Source organism: Catharus ustulatus, chromosome 28 (assembly GCF_009819885.2).
Source record: "Catharus ustulatus isolate bCatUst1 chromosome 28, bCatUst1.pri.v2, whole genome shotgun sequence".
In the NCBI taxonomy this organism is placed as follows: Eukaryota; Metazoa; Chordata; class Aves; order Passeriformes; family Turdidae; genus Catharus; species Catharus ustulatus.
In genome coordinates this window covers 3,738,376-3,766,132 of record NC_046248.1, presented here as the reverse complement: position 1 = coordinate 3,766,132, position 27,757 = coordinate 3,738,376, and the positions used below count along the sequence as shown (strand labels likewise).

Sequence of the window (27,757 nt, the reverse complement as noted above, 5' to 3'; positions counted from 1 at the left end):
TTTTTCTTAAACATAGCTATTTTCAACGTTGCAAGATAAAGCTCTCTCACTCTTTTTTTTTTTTTTTTTCTAATTTTATTTTAAGAATAGACCCCATTTAGGATTTCACATTGTAAATCTCCCTATGTCTGAATGCTGTTACAAGGTTTGACAATGAAAGAATAATTCATGTCAGACAAAAAGAGCCCTTCAATCAGCTTCATGCAGCTTTTCTCCTGCAGGGCTATGCCAAAACGAATGTGGAATCCTGAACTGAACCATCCATCACATTTCCCGAGTCTTTCAATTAATGACACTGCAATCAGATCGATGGCGTGTAATAAGAAAAGAGCTTTGCATTTCTATACCTATTAATTCGCTGAGTAACTCCAGTGGTAAAACGTGACCAGAAAGGGAAGAGAAAAGAAAATTTTCATCCTGCTGGCGAGATTTTGGGGGATGTTGAAGCCACGCTGGACAAGGCTCGGTGTCACCCCAAGCCCTGCTCAGAGCACAAATCACACAGGGTTTGGTTTTTATTGTTTAAAAACTGCACAGCCTCTCTTGCAGCCAGGTATTTTCTGCTGCTGAGTGTTTTCTAGGGAAGAGGAGCCTGTTTTTGTTGCAGGCTGCTCGGGGGTGTCCCAGGGCAGGATGTGCAGCCTCGTTTTGCAGGGCAGGGACGATAATTAGCCCCGAATTCCCAGATCACAACACGCGCCCAGGATGGAGCTGCCTCACGCGGCGACTGAACCTCCAACAAAACCAGCTGGGGAGGGGGTGAGGGCAGGCAGGACACACACATACACACCAAAAAAAAACTCCACCAGCAGCCCTGGGATGAAATTAGGGTGACCTCACGTCGGTGAACTGGCAGAAGATATTTTGGATCGATGACAAAAAATTATCGAGGCTTTGCAGAACGGAGCTGCCGAGCACATTTCAATTCCCTTCCTGCAGGCGTTGGGGGATTGTTTGGAGAAGCAGAGAGCTACAGGCAAGGGAAAAGTCTCACCAGAACACAGGCATGATTAAAAGGAGCTAATTTGCAATTTTTTTCCTCTTAAAAGGTAGATTTTGTGCCTTAAAATGCCCAGTTTATAGAATACCATCGCTGAAAACTGAGCTCAAACCAAGGGGCTTCACCACCCTGGAAGGAAGGAGAGATCTGGAGGAGACAAGAGTGGATCACCCGTGGTGAGAGACAAATCTTGGCCCCAGAAAGATCCCCTTGTGTTGTCCTGGACAGGAAACTGGAGGTGAAGTGTCCCCACCAGCCCCAACCCTTCCTCTGGGTCGGATAATTCTTCAACCTCCAGCACTGACATGAATTTCAGCAGCTTTGGCTTCACCTCAAAGGAAAAGGAGCTGCAGCTGGGATAGGAGATGGACCTGGGTCAAAACCTACAGAAAGAGCTTCTTTTGGGAGCAATAGACTTTCAGGGAGGTTGTGTACTTTGGAAGTGTTCAGAAAAAAAAGGGAAAAAAAAACTTCATGAGAGAAAACAAGGAATGGAACAACAGGAAACAAGGGAGGTTTTCAAGCTTCACTTCCCCAAATATCAAAGAGTGCCCTTAAAGGATCATTCCTGGCTTTGCCTCTTGACATCTTTTACGATGAGATTTCAGCAATTTCAAATTTCAGCAGCCGCTAAAAAAAACAAAACCAAAATAATCACCAAAAAAAAAAAAGAAAGAAAAGAAGAAAAGAAGGAAGCTTTGTGAATGCTGCAGCTGGATGTGCCCATCCATGCCACACAGGGAGCCAGACACAGGCTGAGCACCCAGGATGGGAACTGAAAACTCCAGGGCAGCAACAGCGAAATGGGACAGTGCCCATGAGCTGACTTGCAAAATAACTGCAACTCAAGCACAGTCTGAGGTGCCCAGACAAAGAACAATAAATAAATAAATCATGTTGAAGCAGAGACAATCCCTCTGCAATAAAACAGGAGAGCTGAATGCAGGCTAAAGAAATCTGAAAACATGAAATCTGGGATGGGGAGGGGCGAGGCTGAAAGGGACTTTGAATATGAAATAGGAAAATATTTATATTTTACAACACCACATCTTAGCCTCTCTCTGTAGGGCACACAAAGACAACTGCAGGTGTGTCAGGATCCCCCAGTCTTTTGGAGGAGCAGGTTTTGGACCTCACTGACCTCTGAGGAACAGCCACACCACCCAGGAGCTTCACAAGGCATGGGCAGCCCTGCCTGCATCTGCTTCCCTCTGCTGTAGCTGCACACAGACTTGCACACTGCTATTTTCTAATTTTTTTTTTGCTTTTAAATAGGTTTGGACAAGCTTTCAGGAGGCTTTCTCAGGCTCCTTGTCCTCCTCTCTCTCTCAAAGGAGCTTGGGGAGTGATCACTGTGAATGAATTTGATGGAGAGAAAGCTTCTCTAACTGTGTGTTTGTTCAGGGCTGGGGCAAGGCAGCATCTGGGTTTGTGGTGAAGCATCTGTCTGCAAAAACTGTGGGGCCCTGCCAGCAGAGCCAGGTGCCTCCTTGTTTCTGGACAGACAGGCCAAAATTCCCCACCTGGACTGCCCAAAGCCAAACTTTGGAGCCAGCCCTCAGTCCTGGGCATTTCTGGGAATTCAGCTGCCAAGGTGCAACCCCAGCACTGCAACAGTCATTATTCCTTTGCTTTCTTCCCACTAAAAGACACTTTCTCCATGCTGCTGGTGCTCCTGCCCATGGTTAATACAACAATTACAGGTCAGCTTTAAAGCAATCAATGCAAGAAGGGTTCTGCTCCTCAGCCAGCACCTCTAAAATGTCCCTGGTTCCTCCTTATCTGGGAATCCAACCTCAGCTTTCTCCAAACCCAGAGCGCTGCAATCACCCCTTTCCATCCAAATACAAATATTTCAACATCTGCCTTTTACAAATAATTGTCTGACAGCACAATATTATTGAAAGGTGGATGGGAAAACGAGGGGAAAACCTGAAGGTGGGTGAGATCCCAGAGGTAAAGGATGGGTTGGGTTGAAAGGGACCTTCAGTATCATCCAGGTGCTAAAATATTTGGAGGATGTGCATGGAATTGCAAGGCTGGAAGAGGTTGGATGTGGTTTAAGTCCTTAAATAAAGGGAGGGACACATATTGGGGCAATTCTGCATTTTCTGGGCACCTCAGTGAGACAGGGGGACCCTTTAAAAAGGACAAGGTGCTGCCACTGGAGTGACAAGGGGTTGAGGAGCCAAATCCCAGGGTGGGGTGGGGCACTTCACCAGCCATGAAATAAAAAAAATCAAGGGATTTTTGGTCAGGGCTCTCTCCACAGCCTGCCCTCACCCTCTGATAAAACAATGCAATCACATCCACAAGTATTGGCAGCTCCCAGATTTGTTTTTCCCAGCTCTGATCTCTGGGGCCACTTCTGCTCTCAGTTGATTCCAAAATGCAGCTCCCAGCCTGGAACACCCCATCCTGGGCTGTGCCAGGACAAGCTCAGCTCCTCAGACCCATCTGAAATGGGATTAGGAGACACTAAAAGGGAGGGAGAGGCACAGAAAGGAGTTTATTAATTGTCCTCTCTCCATCTCCCTGCTTGGATCTCTGCTCAGAGCCACTGGATGATAATCCAGTGGATTTATTTCTCCTTCTGGAGGTGTGGAGAACTGAACCACAGCAGCATTCCCAATGAAATTTGGGAGAGAGCAAGACCAGCACCCTACACATCCCTCAGTCCCTCATCAGCACTGTGCCCTCGGTCATTTAATCAACAAAAATACTTTAGTGCTGCCAACTTGGTTTTAAAATGAATATTTTTACATTTTTTTTCTTTCAAGAATTTTGCCTAGAGATGCTAAAAAAATTTTCAGAATGATGGGCTCTACTTAAAAATCCCCAATCAACCTCTGGGTCTTCATCTAAACTACTAAACTTTTAAATTCTGGGCACTGCATGTTTAGAGCTGGCCCTGTACTCAGGATTTTTGGATGCAAAATTATTGAGGGAGTCACCCTACAAAAGTAGAAACACTTCCAACAAACTAATTTCTAAATTAATCTCATTTCTAGATCATTCCATCTCTGGCCTTGCCCCCTTCTCTTCACTGGTTAAAGAGATCCTGACTGACCAGAAGAATTCCCAATTTTTAGATATTTCCATCCAAACCTCTCCAACTGTGCAGCCCTTGGATGTGGAACATCAGGATTTCCTACAGGGCTGTAGCAACCAAAAACTGATAAAATTTTGAATTTCCTCTGATGTTTGAAAATAATAAATTTCCAAACCTTGGCCAGTATTTTCACTGTCCCACACAACTTTGTGCCATCCATTGATCATTCCTTGAATTTCCCAATGAGAGAGAGGTTATGGACAATGTTATTTGTGCTGGTTGAACAAATATCTCATTAATTCAAGTGTCTGATGATTTCCTTCTGTTTGTTACCTTGGTTCTCACCCTCTTCTTGTTCTTCTCCCTCTCCTCCACTTTTAACCATAACACACAAATAGATTTGCTCTTGGCAGATATGGTGATAACTCTGAGAAAAAGGAGTTTAATCTTAAATAACGCCAGCATACAGGAATAAAACCAATCTATTCACATTCCTGTAGGCTAGAAAATAAATTTTATTCACTCCAAAAGTGAGAAATGACTTAATTGGGCCCTACCAGATGCTTATCAGATTGATGCCAGTGGTTAGTGAGCCTTAGCTGCAAACACAGACATATCAGTGCTCTTTTTCCAGGGAAGTCACCTCTCCTCCAAGGGTACATTAGTCACAGGGAAACTGTTGAACCTGGAGAAATAAAACTTTCCTGGTGGTCACAGCAGTCGTCTGCTGGAAGAGTTTATTACCCTGACATTAGGCTGTAAAATTACCATTATTATTGAACTCCAACGTGAGCACTGCTTTTCAGCACTGGATTACAACAGGCTGAGCGTGCTCTGAGTGGGTTCAGAGCTTCAGAGGCAGGAAAGGAGGAATTTCAGCTCTTGGGGCTCACTGGAGGACGTGCAGGAGCTTCAACACCCGTCTAGGAGGGGTCAAGATTTTTGGTTACCCATCAAAACATTCCCAGATCAACCCTATTAAAGGCTTTTTATCAAAACCTTGTATCTAGTAAAAATAAAATAATATCCTCTGAACAGTTGCTGTAATCTAAAAACATGAAATAGAGGATCCAACAGAGGGTTTGAACTCCTGTGTTCACCTTGAGCCCTTCCACAGGGAGCACAGCTAACTGCTGTGGGCAAGTGCCCTGCACACTCCAGGGGTTTATCCAGCACCACTGGGCTGTTCCCCAAGGTTTTCAATCCAGTTTCTTCCAGGAACTCACCTTCAGAAAAAGGTTTGGGAAGAAACAGCATTACCACACCATAACTCTCATTACCTATGGGCTTGCTAAAAAATAATAAAAATGCCTGGAGAAGCCCTTGGGAGGGAAATTTAGCCTGGGCTAAGTCGGTGGGGTCAGCAGGGAGGGTTTAACCCATTTTTCCCATTTTTTCCCATTTTCCCCATTGGAAATGTGGCCCCATGAATGCAGCACAAGTGAACAAACAGCCATCCACAAGCCATGATCAGAGGCTGAGGTTTCTAAACCGTATTGAGGTTGCAAAAACAAATTGACATCAACATATGGGGGAAGTCTGAAGTTGCAGCAAACATTCGCAAATGTGAGAAACTTTGGCATGCAAGAGCCCCCATTAAATTCAAATACACAATGCACAAGATTAAAGTTATTCAGAGGCATTAATGTTTGCAAGATCAGACCCCTGAGATGTCTCTGTGTAGTAACAGTTACTTTAGGTTTAATCTGTTATTGCATTAATATCTATAAAGAGCATATATAAATACAAATCAGATGGCAGCTGCAGTCTCGCTGAAGGAAAAGATTGAAGGGCCTGGGGGGAACTAAAATTTCCACGATGGGAATTTCCAGTGCCACGTATTTTGGGGATTCTCATCCTGCTCAAACTGAAGCTTTTATTTTTAATTTTTAATATTTTTTTTACACAATGCACACAAGCACAGATATGTCAGGACAAAAAAGGCAAAGGAAATAATGAGGCAGAGGAGAGAAGGACAATAAAAATTGTTTTCAAGTGGACAGATTGCCCTTGCACAGGAGCAAGTGATGGTTTTAAGCATGGCAGCCCCCCTCAGATTTCTGTGAAAAGCCTGATGTGCTCTACTTAACACTTAAGAAAATTCACTGGGGAATAATGACCTCTCATTTATTTTGGCTACAGTGATGCTCGGCTGTGCTTCTGTTAATCTTGCTCTGAAGATTTCAGGGGACTTTTGAACTGGAGCCTGGCTCATTCTCCAGTGCCTGCTAGTTAATCTGCTGGGATATTTCCCCAAATAACCATCTGCTCCACCTTGGATTTGTTTTACTCCCTGACTATCTCAGCTCTTGGTCCGTCCTGCTGGCTTATTCAGCACTCTTTAAATTTCTCCTCTGGCCTTATGTCTGGTTGCTTATGTTTTGGACAGACAATAGAGGTGATCCAGGCCATTATTCATGAGAAGCTTCAAGTGTAACGTGAGAAACATCTCATCTCCTGACCCCTGTTAGCATAAGAATTGCTGATAAAATTCTGGACTGAAAGAGAAGAATCTTCTGGGAAAAATATCGGCAAAAGTTTCACTTGAGATGGGTTTTGTAAGAATAATCCAGATTAATTCTCTGCCTAAGGACCAGATCTAACTCCTGGTGCAGTCACCAGGACTCTGGAGAGGCAGAGACCTCAGGGGCCCGTGGAATTTTAAAGAGAAGAATATTCTTTACCACTCCCACAGCCTGTGCTCGTGCATTTTATGTTTTTAATCCAGGGATCACAGAGTGATTTCCACACTCGAGTGAATTTAGCCTCCAAACACTCCCAGAGAGGGTGCAAATATTGATTCCACATCTGGATCACCTGAATTAAAGATTGGAGAGATCTCTTTGGATGATGCATCATCAAATCACCAAGTTTTAACCAGATTCTACTTATTTTAGCACAGTTACATCTGAAAGAAGTTGGGATGAAACTGTGAAAATCACAATGTCTGTCAAAGACCATCACTGAGGCTACACCTGATCATGGGAAGGAAATTTTGCCCACAAAAAAATGTGGCCAAATTCTTCTTGTTCCTTGTATCAACCCCAAGCAGACTCTCAAGCAAAGTATTGATGCTGTTTGTGGGATTTATTTCCCATCAAATTTGGCAGCATTGGGGTTGGTTTAGCAGGAGCAGAGCCCTGAGTCTGCTAAGCACAAACTAACCCAATACCCCTTGAAGGGAAAATATTAAATAAACAGCAAACAAACCAATTAATACCCTTGGATGGATTAATGGAAACCAAAATCTCCATGTGCACACTGAAAATATCCCAAACCCAAATCAAAACCTGCTGGGGAATGTTTATGGATGCTCCAACTGCTAATGGCATGCAGAGCTTTATCCTTCAGATATCACAGGTCAGTGGAACAGGAATATGTGCATTTCCAAATGCTCCTTGCTTGGCTGATCCATCAATATGATAACTAATACATACTTAAACTCCTCGATGGACTCCCTGAAATTAAAACAACCAGAGAGCACAGAAAAAGCTTAAATAACCATTACCAATGGATTTCAGATAAAAGTCAAGGAATAATTCCACAAAGATCACCCAACACAATCAAATGAAAGAGCTTTGGAGATGGGTGAGGGAAGTGGGAAATGGAACAATTCCATTTTGTATGCAGAGGCAGTTCAGCAAAAATCTGCCCAGATTAAAAGCTTGACAAAGTTGGGCCAAGCTGCTCTCCTCACTAATTGATGGGAAAAAAAAAAAAAAAACCATCAGTAAATGAACAATATTCTCCTTCCAACAGTGACAGAGTAGATGTTTGTTCAGAGAGAGGGCTTGGGGATGGGCTGCCCCTTTTCTCTCCTTGTTTTGGGAAATCCAGACTGGTGGTTTTGTGTTGAGCATGGTGTGGGACATCCCTGTGGTCACTCAGGGTCACTTGTCCTGGCTGTGTCCCCTCCCTGTGCACCCCTGTTAGTGGGTGAGGTGCAAGAAAGGGCTCTGTGCAAACCCTGCTCAGCTGGCACTGAAACCTCCCTGTGTTATCAGCACAAATCCAAAACACAGCCCTGTGCTGGATTCTGGGAGGAAAATTAACTCTACTGCAGCCAAAACTTTAATTTTAGCATCATGCAGAGGTTTCAGATGAAATTAGGGCACCCCAAACCTACAGACACACTCCCCTCCCACTCCACAATCCAGGTCCTCAAGGAAAATATCAAATATTGCTCAATTCACCACAAAAGCAGGGAACTGAGGAGCCCTGGGAGAACAATCCCAGCTGTGACTGCAAGGGAGAGAATTTCCAAAACAGGGTTGGGGTTAGCACTGAACCCACACAAATCTGAGAGGAAAAAATGCTCCTCTCTGGGCATCTCTTGCTGTGAATCCTGGTTTGGGGCTCTCCTCTCTCCTGGGTGGAACCCTGCAGCTCTTTCATTTCCCTGCATGTTTGCAGCTATGTCATTCCTGGCTGACCTCCCCAAAGCTCAGATGTTTTCCTCTTGCAGGAGCATTGTCTGTGCTTATCAAGAGACCAGCCCACAACTGGGTTACTCTTAAGGCTTTCAGGGTCTCCAGCAACTTTTTGAGAGGTTAGGGAAACCAGGAGGAGAGATAGGAGTCATTTCCCCCCAAATTTCAGCCTTTGTTTTCCTTTTCCTTTATGTGCAGCCAGAAAAATAACATCACATCAATGTCTGGTTGTGGAGCCATTCCTCAGGACAGCGGGCAAACCATGTCCAAAATTTTCCAAATCCCCTCTCCCCTCCACACCCAGAGTCTCTTCTAAAAAGAGGATCCAAAATGAAGCTTGTGGATTTAAAGCTTTAAAAAAATCAGGCAGACCCAATCAGCTGAACCCCAATTAAACTCTAGGAGATGTTTAGAGGAACCCAACCCCCAAATCTACACTAAACCTTGCACCTCCACATTTCCTTTGGGGTTCTCTGACCTCCTTTGGCCTCTTCTCCCACACAGAGTTTGACTCCTACATGGGTGTTGCACTTGGGGGTTTTGGGGAGCTCTTGTAGGTGTTGGTTTCTTTGAAAGGGCTTGAGGAACATAAATTAATCCTGATGATCTTGGATTTTCCAAGAAGAAATCTTTCAGGAACAAATGAAGGAAATGGGCTCCCAGGGCCCCTCGTAAATTCTGGCAAGGAGAGGCCTGTGCTTCCATGGAGGACATTCCAGAACATTTCCTGAGGCGTTTCTGAATGCTGTGGCTTTTCAGGCAGAGATGATGTCTGCAAAAGGCCTGGCCAACAAAGGTGGGAGAATACAGAAAAAAAAAAAAAAATGAAACTCCTTTTTTGTCCTTTATTTAACTAAAGGACACTAGGCCTGGTTCCCTTTGTTTGGCACCAGTAGGGCAGCACTGAGTGCCCAGGAGTGAATCCTGATTTACTGCAGCACATCCCAGCACAGGAGCCACCCCAGTTCCCTCGGACGGGAATCCAGCACAGCGCTCCCACATCTGCAGCAAACTCACATTTTCCTGATCAGCTCCTCTCCATGCATTCTGTTGACCATGAAGGCAATCGCATGAATTTGTAAATCTGAGATGGGGGAGCAGCCTGAGCCTCCATGGTTGGGTTTCTATGGAAACAATTCCCCCGGCATCCTCAGTCCACATTCGGTATTCCTGTCTGGCTGCCTCCTTCTCACATCAAAATCCCTGCTCTCCAAACACTCATCTCAGCTTGGGGGATGTTTGCTGCTCCCTCCTGCTCACCCACTGAGCTGGGCAGCACTGGGTGAGCAGGATTGGGGCAGTCATTGCTGGGATGAGCAGGATGGGGCAGTCACTGCTGGGATGAGCAGGATTGGGACAGTCACTGCTGGGATGAGCAGGGATGGGGCAGACACTGCTGGGATGAGCAGGATTGGGGCAGTCATTGCTGGAATGAGCAGGAATGGGGCAGTCACTGCTCCCAAATGGGATGAGCAGGGATGAGCAGGAATGGGGCAGTCACTGCTGGAATGACCAGGATTGGGGCAGTCACTGCTCCCAATGGGATGAGCAGGATGGGTCAGTCACTGCTGGAATGAGCAGGATTGGGGCAGTCATTGCTGGAATGAGCAGGATGGGGCAGTCACTGCTGGAATGAGCAGGATTGGGGCAGTCATTGCTGGGATGAGCAGGGATGGGGCAGTCACTGCTGGGATGAGCAGGATTGGGGCAGTCACTGCTCCCAAATGGGATGAGCAGGGATGAGCAGGAATGGGGCAGTCACTGCTCCCAAATGGGATGAGCAGGATGGGGCAGTCACTGCTGGGATGAGCAGGAATGGGGGCAGTCACTGCTCCCAAATGGGATGAGCAGGGATGGGGCAGTCACTGCTGGGATGAGCAGGATTGGGGCAGTCACTGCTGGGATGAGCAGGGATGGGGCAGTCACTGCTGGGATGAGCAGGATTGGGGCAGTCACTGCCCCCAAATGGGATGAGCAGGGATGGGGCAGTCACTGCTGGGATGAGCAGGACTGGGGCAGTCACTGCTGGGATGAGCAGGGATGGGGCAGTCATTGCTGGGATGAGCAGGGATGGGGCAGTCACTGCTGGGATGAGCAGGATTGGGGCAGTCACTGCTCCCAAATGGGATGAGCAGGACTGGGGCAGTCACTGCTGGGATGAGCAGGGATGGGGGCAGTCACTGCTCCCAGATGGATGAGCAGGATTGGGGCAGTCACTGCTGGGATGAGCAGGAATGGGGCAGTCACTGCCCCCAAATGGGATGAGCAGGGATGGGGCAGTCACTGCTGGGATGAGCAGGATTGGAGCAGTCACTCATGGGATGAGCAGGATTGGGGCAGTCACTGCTCCCAAATGGGATGAGGAGGGATGGGGCAGTCATTGCTGGGATGAGCAGGGATGGGGCAGTCACTGCTCCCAGCTGGGATGAGCAGGATTGGGGCAGTCACTGCTGGGATGAGCAGGGATGGGGCAGTCACTGCTCCCAATGGGATGAGGAGGGATGGGACAGTCATTGCTGGGATGAGCAGGGATGGGACAGTCACTGCTCCCAGCTGGGATGAGCAGGATTGGGGCAGTCACTGCTCCCCACTGGGATGAGCAGGATTGGGGCAGTCACTGCTCCCCACTCCTGACCCAGAGAAATCAGGGTCTCCACAGGCCCTTTAGGGTTTTTGGTGTTTTCGTGCAACTGGGAAGCCTCAAAATGAGTTCTTATCACGGAGGTTTGGCCCCTTTCACCCCTCATGACTTACAAAGGAAACTGCTATTTGCAGCAATTCCACACAGAAGCTGTCACCTTTCCATCTCCTCCTCCTGCTCCCTGGCAGCTTCACCCATCCCATAAAAGCAATTTCTGATGGGAAAGGTGGCAGCTTCTCAAGTGCCCGTGCAGCCAAGCTCCAGCCCTGGGCTGGAATCCCTCCCTGCCCAGCTGGAACAGGGAGCAGGAGAGGCAGCCAGGAATTAACCTCTCACTTCAAATCTGGCCACGATGCTTCAATTAGCACTCCATCCTCAGGACAAGTCCCACTTCCCAAGCTCCAGGGCCTCCATCACTTCCCTTCTGAGACTGTTTCACCATCCAACAGGCTTCACACTTCATTTTCCTCAGAGCCAGCCCATGTTTTTAATTGCTCAGCCCCACTGTACCTCAATCCCTGCGGACCAAGGGGAACAATCCGTGCCTTGTGTGCAGAGCAGCCACCACCCTGATCCCCTGAGCAAGGACACAGCCTGGGGCTTCTGGGGCTGCCAAGCTGAGCTGCTGTGCCTGCCCCAAATCACTTCAGGATGCTCCTCTGGGCAAGTGCCACACACACCCCGGGCTGGGGCTCACCTGCAGCCCCCCACAACTCACACCCCTCATTTTCTGAGACTGCTTCAGACTCTTCCCTGCTGGTTCAAAAGCTCCCTGTATTTCTGCAAGAGAAACAGAAGTGCCCTCTCTGTCCATTATCTGCTATATTCAGCTGGAATTAAACATCTGAAACCTGCTGGCTCTCGCCAGCATTTTGCAGAGGTGTTACAGAAGGAAGATGTCCAAAAATCTTCCACATTGAACCACTCTGCGTTCTGGACACACCAGGAATTACCTCGCAGCACTTAAAACACCAGTTGCCTCCCTAAAGTACCACTTGCACTCCTGCTGTGCCAGTTTTAAAAAAGTGCAAGGGCCACATTTTAATTTGGCCCAGATCCCCCAGCTCCATTGTTTTCACTGGCACTGGGGTAAGTTACACCAGATGAGGATATTGCTGGGGAAAAATTTTCCTTTAAAACAAACACACAAACAAAACCATGTTCAGACAAGACCAGGGGTTTTGAAGCTGCATTCCTGTCTCCAGAAACTTCCAGTGACTCGCAGTAGTCTCTGCTTCACCAAGCCACAAATTTGTAACGCTTTAATCTTTCCATGTAAGTCAGTTCCTCTCCTCCCTTAATTGTTTTTGTTGCTCTTCTCTGAATTCCGTCCAATTTACCACACAGTGCAGACTCCATTACATCCGAAAGGCCAGGAGGATGGTGTACAGAAGCTCATTTTCCAATTCTATGACCTCAATTCTTGGGAGGATTTCAGAGCCCAGACACCAGGCTATAAATGAAGAATGTGTGCCCGTATAGCTGGGTAATTTAAATGCATTTTCTGTGAATAAATCTACTCGGTACTTTCTTGATCTGTACAATCTTCTGCCATAGGGGCCTAACATAAAAATACTTCAAAGGCTCCAACAAATTCCCTCAAGATGTGATCTTCAGCATTTCAAAAGCTGAAAGACATAGACAAGGTTTAAAGTGATCACGATATATTTTCAAGGTAACCCTCTTCAGCAACTCCTGTTCTCCCATTGCTTGAAAGTGAAATTCTATCACCTCTCTCTATATAGATCTTTTTCACTTATTGACTCGCTTATGAGCAAGGCAAAGATGAAGTGAATTTGACTTTTGGTTAGGGTTTATTAGACCTCATTATCTTTAAATGAAGCACAGCAACGCTTCCTTCCTTCCAACACCAACCTTGCAGGGCCAAGTGGAAATCCTGCAGCCACAGACCCCTCACCACTTCCCTCTCCTCCTGCACACCAACAAAGTTTAGATTTGGATTCAAGTTTCAGCCTCCATCTCCCTCCCCGTTTCAAGCTGAAACACGACCCTGCCTAGTAACACTCAGTGAAAAATCATTTTTATGTCACACCTCAGCCCCATCTCTGATATTAATTATACACTTGGAGCCTGAAGTCAGAGGAGATTTTAAAGGTGGTGCTCTGGGCTGAAAGCAGGATTCCTCCTGCCTGCCTTCCCAGCAGTTCCATAACAACCTCGCCGAGACTGCGGCATCTTTAATGAGAATGCAGATGATCAATTGCAGCCGGCCTTGCACGGTTAACTCAATCAACAAACTACTAATGACTCCAGCATGTTACAGCTTTTTTGGCTAATGAGAACCGCATTGAGCAGATTTTCCCCCTTCTCCCAGGATCAAACGCCAATATGGAACGAGTTCTGCTACAACTGTAACTTTAGCCTGCGAGCAAAACGCTGCCCGGCCAGGGGACAAAGCCTGAGTGTCATTAGGGAGCAAAAAGAGCCCCAGAGCCATGGGCCAGCCCTTGCCAAGGATGTGTCTGGTGGTGAAACCAAACTCCTGAGCAGCGCAGAGCTCCCACCGTGGTGCGTTTGGAAAAAAATGCAGAAAAGCCTTTTGTTCCTGCACCATCCACTCCTCCTCCCTGCATCTGCTGCAGGGTAATTCGGAGCAGGTGAGAAGTAAATAGCTTCTGCTTCCTCTCTCTTTCACTTTTGTTGCTGCAATTTGCCTCCATTTTTATTTCTTGCCTCCTCCTCCAAACAGAAGCCAATTGACCTCGTGGAAGAATTGAGGGATGTATGGAGATCCCAGAGTTAAAAACCAGGAGTCTTGCACCTCTTCATCACCACCAGGAACTGCTTTCCATATGGGAATCCAACAGCTGACCATGCTCCAGGTGAGGAGTATTTATTGCAGAAACAGTTCCTGGGCTGTTATCCTGCCTGTTACCAACCACTGGGAAACAAAGATTTGCTCCATGGAAAGAATTCCAGGGACTCCAATCACCTTTGGACCAACACTTTGTTTCTTTACCTAATAACCTTCATTTTCTGATGTACAAAATGGCCAATTTCTGCAGCAGATTTCCCAGCCTGCACCCTGGAGAAAACTCAGTGCTCCAGTCTGACCAATTCCTCCCCATCAAGAGCAGACCTTGCTTTATTTTTGGCCACACCATCATTTTGCTGGGTGACCTCCCCTCCCCAGTCCTCCACTCACACAGGGATAAAACAGAAGGTTTGGTCCTCTAGGAAATAAAACTTCTACAGCAAAACATAAACCAGGCATTGCTTTGATTATGATCATGCTCTGCACAAAACCAAGCAAGAAGTGGAGAGAAGGAGCAATTAGGGATTGAGAATCAACTGGAAAGAATCAATCCAGATTTTTATTTTTTTTTCCCAGTATGAGCTGTTTGGATGCACAGAGTCCATCACTGGGACTGTGCCCCCTCCTCTTTGAGAGCTCCCTCCACTTTTAAAGGCTGAAATATTAAATATTAAATATCAGCCAAGTGGTGCTGGGGCTCACTCTTGACCTCACTGCTCCCTTCACCATCCTGGGGCAGGAATTCAGACACTGAACAACCTCTCTGGGCTGGGAACTCCTCACCTGGGGCTGCTCTGCTCCTCTCTGCAGTGGAAATGTCCCATCCCTGCCAGGCTCTGCTCTGCCCACAGCTCCAGGATTTATTTCTCAAGGATTTCTCCAGAATCCTTGGGGCTGAGCCTTGCCAGCTCCACCTGCAGCTCCTCACACACCTGTGATGCCCAAACCCTTTTTTCCCCTTTTCCTCCCCCAATTTCCCTATCCTCTGTACCAACATCCTCTCCCAACATCCACAGATCTCTCTGCTATGGTGACCTGTCCTGATAAAGGATTTTTTAATTCCTGTTTAATTTTTAACAGTTCACCACCCTCTTCTTGCACAAATTCAGCTTTTCAAGAAGAATTCCAGAGACTTGTGAGCTGGAGCTCCACACACACAGGATTTCCACAGCATGCTGAGAGTCCTGCACAAACACTGATCACCTTCATCTCCTCCAAACACCACAATTTTACACAGAAAAATTCAGAATTAGGGCAAAGAGGGTGAGATTTAAACCCATTCTTGTCCACTGCAAGCATATAATAGAAAAGAATCTTTAAGGTTGGAAAAGCCCATGGAGTCCAATCATTAATCCAGGTAATTAATCCCTCCCAGCCTGGTTTAAGAGATGTCAAAGTCACTTTATTCTCCTGGGCATCAAGAAGCCAGGCCTTGAAAAATGGGTCTGGCAACTCCTATGGAAAGTAAACTCAAGTTACAGTAAAAATAACTGTACCAATGCTCTGGGTTCTCATTTGTAAATGGACCAGGGCTTTAGCACAGCCAGGTTTTTGTGCTACTTCCTCAGATTGCTTTTGGGTTCATTAAGCTCCAACTTCAGGAAGAAAATGGTAGCATTTGATTTATGGGTATGGGGGAAGAAGGATGAAATGAGCAATAAATCTCCCAGCTGTGGTGTTCCTCCAGCTCTGTGCAAGCCAGAGCAAGGAGCTCCCAGATTCCAGCCCAGGATTAACACCTGATGTCCAGGGAAAAACATCCCCCTGCTCCTGCCTCAGTTTCCCTGCTCAGAATAAGGTGATGCCAACAGTGAGGTTGAATTCTGTGACGTTTAAATGGGAAACTGCTGATTTAAAATGGGTTTTTTGTGGCTTCTGAAGCAAATGTGAGAAAGTGAATGAATTTTCTGCCTGCTTTTTGCTTCTTTTTATTGCCTTCAAGGAGCACAGAGGAATGACCAGGAGGTTTTCTGGACAGATCAATGAAAGTAACACCCAACAAATGACCTTTCCTCAGTGTCTCATAAGTACCTGTCAACTTCAGGAGTGCCACCACCCTTGAATGGAGAGATTTAAAGCCAGACTATTCATTAGAGAGCAAACTATTATTCCAGAGGCTTAAATGAATTGGCCAGTGGCCAGCCTGCTTAGGGACTGCTGGGAAAAGGGAAAGTGGCTGCTGTTGGGTTTGCAAAAAAGCAAAAATTGGGATTTAAAGAGCAGCAAGAGCCAGGCTGTTGAAGTGGTGATGGTGTGACACTCAGAAGGTGGCACGAGGGGGAGGAAGATTTAAGCAGCATCAGGGAAACATCATGAAAAGCAGTCTGTAAATACCAGAGATGGCTCCTATTTTATGGCACCGCTAAATCACCCAGCTGAGCTGACTCTGAGGAGTGGCATCAAAAGGTGAAGAGGTTTGGAGAGTGCCTCAAAACCCCAGTTTTTTCTGCAGTAGATACCATTCACTTGCCCCATGCAGTTCTGAATTAAAAGCTAAATATTCTTCTCTGCTGTAACTCAGATTTGCATTAAAACTCAAAGCAGGAGTTACAAACCTCACCTGAAATTTGCTTACCCTGCTGAAGAACTCTAAGTTAGTTCTGGCTTCCTCTATTCTGTAAATGCACCAGAATATTGCAATTTATTCTCCATGAAGGCAGCAATTAAAATTATGTAAGTGGGTTTTTCATCAAAAACTGCGCTAGAAAATCCACAAGATTTTCATTTGGGTTCAAGCTGGTTGCTAACAGTCCTGGGGGAAATATTTTACCATAAATTCAGTGTGCATCTTCTGGTCACCTGCAGCAGCTCGTGGAATCTTCCAGGGACACCTTGGTGCTCCAAGCCCCTGCCTTGGGTATTTTGGGTGTCCAGAACTTCTCTCAGCACCCTCACAGAGCAGAATTTCTCCCTGAATATCCAATCTCAACAATTCTCTGCCAGTTTGAAGCTGCTCCCCTTTGTCCTGTCACCACCTGCCCCTGCAGATAATCCCTCCTGTGAGTCTAACACACCAAAATCACACACAAAACCCTCAGGCACTTGCACAACTCTTCCACACCTCCCAAAAATATAAAATACTTTATAAAATAACCTCTTTTTGCAAGGTTTGAAGGATGAAGAAGCTGCCATTACTTCACTACATCTCTACAGACTCTCCCAGACACTCAGCCCCACAAATCTGCTAAAATATGGTTTTGCTACTCCCCATTTAATTGTAATTAAAACACAAATACAGGGAGTTCCCCACTTTACCCCATTCCCCTACCAGTCACACACCAGGTTAGGATCCTGCTGCAGGGATTTTACAGCTCAAAAGCAAAATTTTCCTCATGTTTTTCAGTCCTGAGTGTCTCAAATCCTCAATCCCCGTGGTTGTTTCACTGAGTTTGGGCCGTGTCACCCCAGCACAGGTGTGTCACCAATTCACCTGCCTGGGGAATCTTCCCCTTTTTGGTTTTCCAAGACATTTCTGTTCCATCCCACCCCTCCCATTTATCTTGAGTCCGTTTAAAAGCTCCCTCCTCTCCAGCCCCTTGGAGGAAACTCGTGGTGGGTGCTGGTTCCCCAAAAGGAACATGACACAGCCAAACAGCCTCACCATGTGCAAAAATAAGATTACACCACACAAAGCTGGCCTCCAAGTGGCCCAGCTTTGCCACAGATAGGGCAGATGGAGGAGGTTTAAAAAAAAAAAACTTCCCCAGCTGCTGAAGGTGCAAAAGCAGAGTTTTAGGATGAGCTTTATGGTGCAATTTGTTTCCATCACACTCTGCTTATGATGATTTAGCTGAGTGGATCCAGAATCTCTCACAGTAAAACAGGTCAGGGTGGGAATGGGAAAAGATATTTCCATTCTTCAAAGGCAGAAAAACAATTTTTCATCTTTTCTGACTGGATACAGTTAAAGAAGATTACAACTGGTATGATTGCTTTTGGCAGCCTAGTGTTTGACCTATCATTCTGTAAAAATATAACTAACCCTCCACATCCTGACTGTCAGGAATTTTCCCCCATGTGCTTTTTGTTCTCCTCCATCTACTTTATATGGAAAATTTACCGTATAGATCTGCATTTAAAGCTTCCTTGGCCTATTTCATGAACAGCCAGAGGAGATTAAAGTGAGCAGAACATCAGCACAGCTCAGAACTCTGCTCACAGAATCCTGGCATGGTTTGGGCAGGAAACGACCTTAAAGCTGCTTTCATCTCATGTCTTGGGCAGGGACATTTCCCACCAGGCCAGGTTGTCCAAGCCCTGTCCAGCCCGGCCTTGGACACTTAGATCAGCTCAAATTCAACATTAAAGTTCAGCTCAGCTGCTCCAGGTGCTTTAGGAAGTCCCTAAAACCCACTTTGCCAAGACATAAAAGCCACATTTATAAATCTTTTTTTCCTCTCACCCCAGCCAGTGAGCAGGCCCAGGTGTGACATTTTCCTTTGCTGCCATCACCCCCAGTGCCACAAAATCGTGGGGACTCCCCCTGAGCATCCCAGCTCTGCCACATCCCTGCTTTCTCCATCACCAGGGGAAAATCCCCCCAGATTTCCTCTGCTCACAGAGCACCCCCAGCTCATCCCACACAGAGATTTCCTTGGGATTTTTGTTGCTGACCAAGGCTGGAAAATCCAGATGAGTGCAGCCCAGCCCAGGCCCCGTGCAGCTCCCTCCTCGCTGCTTTAAGTTTAACTTTCCCTGTTTACTTTTTAATTTAATGTATTCTTTTGATCTCTCTTCCTCTCCTTTCTCTTGTCTCCCTGAGTTTGCTGACACAGGAGAAGCCTGACAAGCTCAGACAGGTCTAACCTACTTTTTTTCCCTTTTCTCTGGTACATGTGAACGCTCCCACTCTCCTTCCCAGCATATGAAAGCACATTCCAAGGATCATTATAATGATATTTCCAGTCCCCTGTGAAGTAATTCCCCCACTGACAGGTGAGGAAACTGAGACACACTGAGCTCTTCAATTACTTGCCCCCCAAAACTGCAGCAGCAATAATAAATAAATAAATATTTATTATTTATGGGAAATAAAACCCACCAACCCACCAGGCTCTTGCTTTTCTCTGTCCCAATCTCTATACAATCATCATTTCTCAACTCATCACAGGTTTGGGAAATGCCTCCACTCCTAAACAGTGGAACATAATTTTAGGTGTTTAATTGCAGGTGGGGAACTCTCATCATCTGTCCTGGGAGCCTCCAGGCTGTGCTGGCACCTGGAGCTGCAGGGGGACAGGGGACAAGGATGGAGGGACAGGGGACAAGGGATGGAGGGACATATCCCTCCTTGTGTGGGATAATCCAGTGCTCCACAAGCTCAACTTTAGAGAAATCACATTCCCAGTTGTGACACCAACTAAAATTCCATCACTCCCTCCAGGACACAGAATAACCCCCAGCATTTACAAATCTGAACTTTCAAAAGCAAGCACCTTTAAAATGAGCCTAAAATTACCTGAATTCAGATATTAACACCTTTGGGGTTGATATTCTCAAAGATGTTCTCTGTAACACCTTTTTTTTTTTCTTGTGAAAGCTGAAATTAGCACATTATCTTGGAGTCTGAAAGGCAAAAAAACCCAAATACTGCAAGGAGTGAATGATAAAATCAAAAGTGGACTTTGAGCATCTGCACCAGAGCACTCCAGATGATCAAACTACATTAATTTTTGAGGTGAGCACTGCTTACAACCCTGGTGAGACTTCATACTTCACAATCAGAGTGGCTCGAATTGGGTTTCACTAAATTCACTTTGGAACCAAATCAAGTTTGCACAAAATCACTTCCAGCAAGAACAAGAGCGACCACCAAGGGGCTCAGTGCACTTTAATGCACTTTAGTGCACCACCACTTTAATAAAAATTAACTTCTGCCCACCCCAGTGCAGCCAACCCCACAGTTCTTTACACCTGGAGGTGCAATAATGCTCCTTTTCCAGCTCAGTTCTGCTCCAGCTCTAATGTTTCATTATCTGCAGCACAGCAACAGCCACTCCAGAAAGAAATCGATGCTTTGCTCCCAGCTCTAAATGCATGCACTCCATAATCAACCTCCCAGAACAAACATTTGGGGCTGCACATCTGGGGAGCACATGAGAGGCCACCCCAGCTGTTAAATTATTTTGCAACCATCCCTCTCAGACCCAGCTTTAGGTATTTCTTTTCATCATTTTGCCACCAAAAAAAAAAAAACCAAAAAAAAAAAAAAAAAAACCAAAAAAAACCCCCAAACAACCAAACAAACCAAAAAAAACAACAAAAAAAAGTGTTTGGTTTATAAGATATTCAGATGCTTTTCAGTCCTACAAATCCCCCACTACACCTGAGACATCTTATCTAGAGGGTTTTGATGTGCTGCTGCTCTCTGTTCCTGAGCACTCAAACACCTTTCTAGGACATCCAGAAAAGCAGGAAAAAAATCCCAAAACCTCCAGAAGAGCAAGGAAACATGAACTGGATTCATGTCTTCAGTGCTGACAGCTCTGAGGGGCCTGAAGGAGAATTCTCATTGCTCAGCAGCTCCTTGGGAGGGCATTTGGACTCCATTGAGGGTGTTAAATATTTCAATTATTCCATTCTCCCTTTCTGAATTTCCAAAGCTGCCCAGTGGATGCAGGCAGAAAACATCAATTAAATGAAAGGCCAAGATGATGGAGATGAAACTGAGTCTGAGGAGGAGCCAAAGTGGGCAGAGCAGAAACTTTCACCCTCTGCAGCAGGGGCTGAAACCTCTACCAAAACCTGGACTTCAGGGAGGGCATCACAAAAATCACCAAGCTGAAAACATCAATTCATAAGCAAAGCACAAAATCATTTTGGCACAAGAGATGGAGAAACCCTGAGAAGTTCAGGTTCCACTCCAGCTTATGAACTGCCCATTGTTTCTTCACTTCAACTAAACATTTTCCTCGAGGAAAATCAGGGCAGTAACATTTTGGGCAGCTTTTCCCCAGTGAAATGTTCCCCAAACCCCCATGGGGTGGGTTCTGGCCAGAACTGGAGTCTGAGTGTTCCAGGGAGGGGCTGAACCCCAACCCTGGGCTGCTGCTATGTATCAATTTATTAAGGATTAATATTTCTCCCTCTTTCTCTCAGATTTTTCTTGTGAAATCATTCACAGAAGCACCCAGGGTGTTTTCTGGGCTGGAGCTGCCTCTCATCCCCTCCCTCCCTCTGTTTTAATGCTCTCAAAGGCCGGATCTGGGCTGACTTTATTGCTGCTGGGGGCCAAGGGAAAAGGGTGAGACCCATAAACACAAAGATGCCAAGATACCAGGAGGCTGCAGCTGCAATGCCCAGCCCTGGCTGCTTTGTTCCCTGGGAATAATCAATATATATTGGCAGAAATCATGTGTAAATACATATGAGGAACGTGGAGGTGCAAAAAGATAAAATTTAATTTCTTGTTATATCCCTGTGCCCCTTCCATAAATCCTAAACCTCCTTTTTAGTCACATTTCTACTCAGAATTGCCACCTCCTGTTCTGCTTTTTCCCCTCTGTAGGTGCTACCAAAATATTTCTGCACAAAATCTTTGAGGTGAGAAAACCAAACATGGATGGCTGTGGGACATGGACCCACTCAAACCCAAATCCCACAGAAAACAACCAGACTTAACTACAAACTTTGAATTCAGGGTGGTTGAGGTTTCACTAAATTCAGCTATCCCAGGTTAATTTAGTGCTTTCTGTGGCAGCAGCTCCCAGAAAATCACCTGGAAATTAAATATACCCAGCTCCAGAGTGCTCTGCATTCCTCTGAATCCTGCCCTGCCCTGACCCCCAGCACAAACCCCAGCTCCCCCTGGCCCAGCCCTGCTGAAGGATGAGCCCTGCATTCCCAGGGAAGGCACTAAATGGGAATGATGGGAACTCATGTTTTGATAAAGCCCCTCCTGTGCTGCAGAGCTCTGACCTGAGCAGCCTGAACTGCAGGAAATCACCCCAAATTATCACCCTCATCACCCTGGGGATGCAGGATTCACCAGCTGGATCCAAAACCTCCAGCCAGGAGGGAGGCTGGAAATCACTGCAGCCATCCCAGTGTTTCCCAGCAGCACAGGATGCTCAGGTTCCCTCCAAGGGAACTCAGGAGCAACAAGTTTTTCCCTGGAGAAATCCAAGTGGGGCAGGAGGAAAAGGCTTTGCATGAGAGCAAACCCCAGAGAACAGTGAGAGGGGCCAGGTGCTTCAGCTCAGCACTTGCAGAGCTTAAACCTTATTTAAATTTATATTTAAAAGCTGAACAGGAAAGTAAAATGTGATACAATGTAAAATAGAATTAAATGAAAAATAATCCATCACCCTGCCCACCAAAATGAGTTTTCAGCACAAAACCAAACCATCCACAGCACACATTTCCAGTGCTCAGCTCCTAAAACACTGCAGGGCCATCAAGGTGAGGCTTTTGCATTCAGCTTCACAAACTAAGATGTCATTGTAAGTGGTTTAGAAACCCAGCAAATTTTAATATCCATGCCAGCGTGTGTGACCAACGGGATTACCCACAATGGCTCACCTGATTACTTATACAAATGCCTTTTTTTTTTCTTTTTTTTTTTTTCTTTTTCTTTTTCTTTCCCCCTTTTTAATCCCAGACCGTGCAGAATGCCGAGCAGGAGAATGGGCTGTGTGCTGGAATGTCTGAGGGCTCCAGCCTTGGGATTTATATTCCATGTTGAATTCATTGTTCCCCCTCCTACCCCTGCTGCCCTCTCAAATATGCTGCAGCCATGACAGAAATAAATTAGCCCGAGGTACAGGTCACACCTTCAAGGGCAGGCAGAACTCTGGGTAAAATCAATAGAGAAGATGGGAGTCTCTACCAGCTGAAGCAGAAAGAATGACGCATTGAGGGCTTTACACATCCCCAGACAAAGGCACTTTGGAGAAACCCCAGTCCCTGCTGCCTCGGGAGCACAAAGCTCGTTTTTTCAACCACCTGAACCCCCAGAGCAGCTGAGAAAAGCCCCATTTCTATGGAGAATTTGCATCTCGATGCAGAAAGTTTGAATTCTTTGCACCTCTGCCCGGGGAAGGGGATTCAGAAGCTGAACTCTGAAAACTTCTTTGCAGAGAAGTTTGAATTTCATCTGCACTGAAATTCAGCATAAATTTTGCAGCACTCTCCAACCTCTCAAGGGGTTGTTTCAAACAAAATAAAACTCCCCTGAACTTTGGTGAACTCCAAAACCAGGCACTGAAATTCGTGTTGCATCCATTATTTTAATTTATTATTTCAAAGCTATGGGTGATACATTCAAAATCATTGAGAGCCTCAAAGTCAGGCTTCAGAATTTCTGAATGGCAGCTCCTGTGGAATCAGGAGATAGAAGATTTATAAGGATTTGGATATGGGAGGATTGATGCAGGAGCCAAGTGGGTTTTGCTAATGTCCCTATGGTGAGTTAAGTATTAACTCTCAGTGAGGCTCAGAACCTGTTCAGACACTTCACAGATCCCACGGGGTTCCCACCTGCCTCTCCAGGTTCCTAAAAGCTTTAAAGCCTGATTTAAGCTCCCACAATACTTCTAAAAATAGGAGTTAAACTTCTCAGTCCCGCAGGAGTTTCTGAAATTGCTACCCAGGAGGTTTCTCAATAGACAGAGCTAAAAGCTTTTCTCCTCTCCTGTCCCTCCCAGACTTCTCCAGAGACAACTTTGGCCCAAATGCAGCTGGATCTAAATCCAAGTGAACCCTGATTTTCTGCAAAGCCAGCAGGAAAATGTCAAACACGTAACTTTCCCCTGACCTCCCTGTTTGTTTGCTTTTTTAAAAAACCCCACACAACATTAACACGTGTCTCGTGCTTTGATCCTTAGGCTCAACTCTTCCACCTATGGCAAAATAAATTGGATTTGTACTTACATTTGTGGGAAATGGAATTGCTTTCATTTCCACTGCTACCTGCAAAAATAAAGGGAGGAATTCACCATTAGCACCAGGAATTGTCTTTTTGCATCAAAGGATGCAGCAGCACCTGCAACACCTCTGTGCCTTTTAGGAAAAATGGGGAACAGGTTTATTTATGAGCTTGTGAAGCTCCAGCCCCTCCATGGCTCATTCCCTGCAGTGTGCTCATGCTGGGACAGGGAATGTGGGAACACTCTGGATGTTTCCTGGAGGATTTGAGGCACGAGATCCCAGCAAACATCAGGCACCAGAGCCTCCAGTGACCTGCCCTGCTGTTCCTTGGTTCTTCCCCAGGACAGCAGGGGGATGAAAATGCACATTTCTGCCTGAGACACCTCAAACACTGCCTGAGGCACCATTTGCAGTTTTCCCCTTGTGTTTCTGCACTAGACATGAAAAAATACAGTTTTTAATGCTCCCCCCAAAGAGATTTCATGTCCTTTTCTAGTGCAGCTCCCTCAAAAATAAAAATAAACCATCCCTTGTTTTCCATGTGCAGAGTCCTTTCTTTGGGGAACATCCCAGCAGCCACAAGGTCCTCCTGCACAGGATCATTCCTAAATGACATTTAGGATGCAGGAATGACCCATCAGAGATTCCCCCCATGTGGAATTGGGAATTTTCCCTCATCCCAGCTCCCTCTATTTCCCAAGGGATTTAACCAGGGAGTTCCAGATGGATCTTGACATCCTGATCCTCAAAATTCTATGAGAAATCCCCATCTTCAAAAAAAAAAAAAAAAAAAAAAAGGATGTGTGAGCTCCAGAATTCCAAGAGCACCAGAGTCCTGCTCTGCTCAAGGGGATGGGATCCAGCCCATTCCTCTCCTCCTGCTTCCTCCACCCAAATTCCACCCAAATTTCACCTCTGCCTCTTGATTGTGGCAGGATCCAGGTGGAGACATCTCCATTTCAAAGAGTAAAACCATACATGGAACTTGGGAGAGACACATTAAGGCTTTTTCCCTATTCAAATTGTTAAAAAAAAAACAGGATTCAGCACAAAAATGGAAGACAGAAAATGAGGTTAAGCACATTTGCAAGGGTTTGCTCCACTCTGGAGGTAAATGAAAGCTTAGAAATGGCAAATGAAAGCTTAGAAATTGTAAATAAAAGCTTAGAAAGACCTGGGCCTTTCCAGGAACTGTGGAATTCCCCTCCCTTGGTTTAGAAATAAAGAAGGATTTAAATGCAACCAACAAACAGGAGCAGACTTGCCTTGGGAATACCTGTGTAGGTGGAGGAAGAAATTTATCTGTATTTAAGGATGAAAACAAAGAAGCACAGGAGACTGAATGGTTTATTGGCCAAAATCTGGCTGATCCTCATTTAATGGATCTGACTATTCCACATCACAGGTGAAAGTTTTGGCTCCATGCACTAAGAGTTGTTTGCAAACCTGCAAATTGCAAAATCTCAACCCTAAGGAGGGACATTAAATAATCCCAAAATATTTCCTGTCCTGAGTGATGATTTTACACGTGAAGTGGGTTTCTACAGAGCTGGATTCTGCAATTTGGATACCTGCAAAGGAGCAGTGGGGGACCTGAGTATTCCACATCCCAGGTGCAAATCTGACCTCCATGTACCAAGAGTTTCTTTTCCACTTCCAACTTTTGCAAACTCAAAATTTGAAAAAAATTAACCCTAGGGAGGGAAATTAAATAATCCCAAAATATTTCCTGTCCTGAGTGATGAATTTACACGTGAAGTGGGTTTCTACAGAGCTGGTTCTGTGCAGTTTGGATACCTGCAGAGGAACAATGGGCAGGCCACGTTGTTTGTGCCTGGACAATGCTTTGCCTTCCCAAGGCCACTGGATCTGGGAGAAATCTAAGGCACCAAAAGTTTGTGTTCAAAACTCAGACAAGGCTCTGCAGCTTTGCAGCCTGGCTTTATTCATCTCTCAAAGCACAAGGCTATTTTTTTTTTATTTTTTTTTTCTCCCATAAATATGCAAAGAGCCTGGCAAAAGACCCTCCCCATTTCCCAGGAAATGGAGGGCTGGAATGTTCAGGGGGGAGAGAGCCCCCATCTGCAGCAGCATCCCCAGCAGGCCCCCAAATCAAAAGGCAAAAAAATTTCCCTCATCAAAAACTCCCTTGGATCTCAGGGGGGAGCGTGGGGGAAGATCAGAGAGCTGCAGCTTTGGGTGTTTGCAGATTCCTTCAGCCTGGCCTGGCTGCTCTGTGTCCCTCCCTGGGCACCAGGCAGGTAATCCCAGTGGGAATCCCCCAGGAGATCCAGCAAAACCTCAAATCCAAAAAAACTCCTCCTCTCCCCCTCTGCACACAGCTTTTCTAGCAAAACTCGTGGAGTTTGCAAAGATATTTTCCACTGCTAATCCTCCAGCTAGGAGTTACTCATCATACCTGTTATCCCTTTTCTTCCTACTGAGATCCTCTGCATGGGATAACTCCCAGTTTAGAGCAAGCAAATAATAAATATACCGCTTTTAAACACAAGGATTTTCACCTTTGCATGTGTTTCACTCATTTCTGCAGTTCCTAAAACTCAAATGCCCACTCCTCAAACACACAAACTTAAATCCCAGCTTTTCATAAGCCACATAACCATTCCCAAGTATACCCGAGGACAAAATTTAACACCAGAAGCTGCCAAATGTTTCTGACCCACTTCAAACAATCATTAACTACAGGCAGTTTCTAATTATTTAAGTCCATTTCACTTCTTATTCAGTGGTCATTTTGTTTCTTGGCCATTTGGCCTACGTTCAGAAAAATCTCCATTAGGCAGCACAAAGCCTCACAAAAAGAAGAAAAATTCTCTTTTCCCATTCTAAGGTTGGGGATATTTTGAATCCTCGAGAGACAGGAGTTCTAAATATGCTTTTAAAAGCAAAAAATCGAGAGCACTTAAAAATTGAAAAGCTTAAAAATTCAGCCACCGAGTAAAATTTAGTTATCAACTAAAATTGCTTTCTCTCACCTCTCTGCTAAGAGTTTTGCAATTCCCTTTCCAGAAAGAACTGGAAAATGTATTAAAAGGCAAAAAACATCGATGCTGGGACTGGGAACAATCACATGAACAAGCCACAAGATTTTCTTGATAACACAGAGTTTATTATTCAAGAACGAGTCTCATTTTCAGCTCTAAGGCAGAGGGCGGGGAGAGAAAGGGGGGAACAGGCTTTTAAAGCACACACTGGAAACCCAGCATTGCATTTAGAGGAAAAAGAAGAAAGAGAAGAAAAAGCAAAGGAAACAAATCTCTGTTCTATCAGCAAGTCGACTTTGCAAAAGTTAAGCTCAGCTCCCAGCAAATTCAGGCTGGTCTCACTTAAACCAAGTTTACCTTCAGCAGAGAGAATGAAAAAGCAGAGAAGCTGCTGAACTTTTTTTTAATTTTTTTTTTTCCTTTTTTTTTTTCTTTCAAAAGTTCAGCTCTGCTCAAGATGGGAAGGGATAGAGGAGAGCAGAAGCAGGGGAGTTCAAAAGTCACAAAAGCTGCTCGCAAAGTTCCTCTGCGCCCCCTCGTACTGACCTAGGCAGTCTTCGTTTCACAGGTAGCAAAGTTTTGTCTCCTTCTCCAGGGCGAGATCCCCACTGGCAGGAAAGCATCAAAAGAACATTGTTTGCCCTCCTGCAAGGAGGAGGGAAGGGAAAAAGGCAGCTCAGCCAGGTACTGATTCTTCCTGAAAAGTAAATCCAGCATTCTGGACCGAGTTCAAACCTCGGGCTTGACAGGCAGGGCAGCGAAGCTTTTTGCACTGAGCATGCTTCGTCCTGCACTGCCTGCACACTTAATGAACATTACTTCCTTCCCAGTGGTTACTCCTAGCAGAAATCCACACCCCCTCTTTGAGAAGTGAGGAATGCAGCTGAAACCAAAGTCCAGAAAACATGCCCGGCACCCAGACAAGGCCCCACGGATCAATAAACTCAGGTTGTGACCCGCAGGTCAGTTTGTCAAACAGGACATCA

General features: G+C 45.7%; 1 long non-coding RNA gene across 1 annotated transcript in view; it reads right to left on the bottom strand.

Annotated features, from left to right (window-relative positions):
• Positions 1-27,542, bottom strand: part of LOC117008075 — a 95,621-nt gene extending 68,079 nt beyond the window's left edge. Inside the window, exons 1-2 of the long non-coding RNA XR_004420252.1 lie at positions 27,318-27,542; positions 23,770-23,808 (exon numbers count right to left, since the gene is read on the bottom strand). This is a non-coding gene — a long non-coding RNA (uncharacterized LOC117008075). The remainder of the gene's footprint in view (positions 1-23,769; positions 23,809-27,317) is intronic.
• Positions 27,543-27,757: the final 215 nt, after the last annotated feature.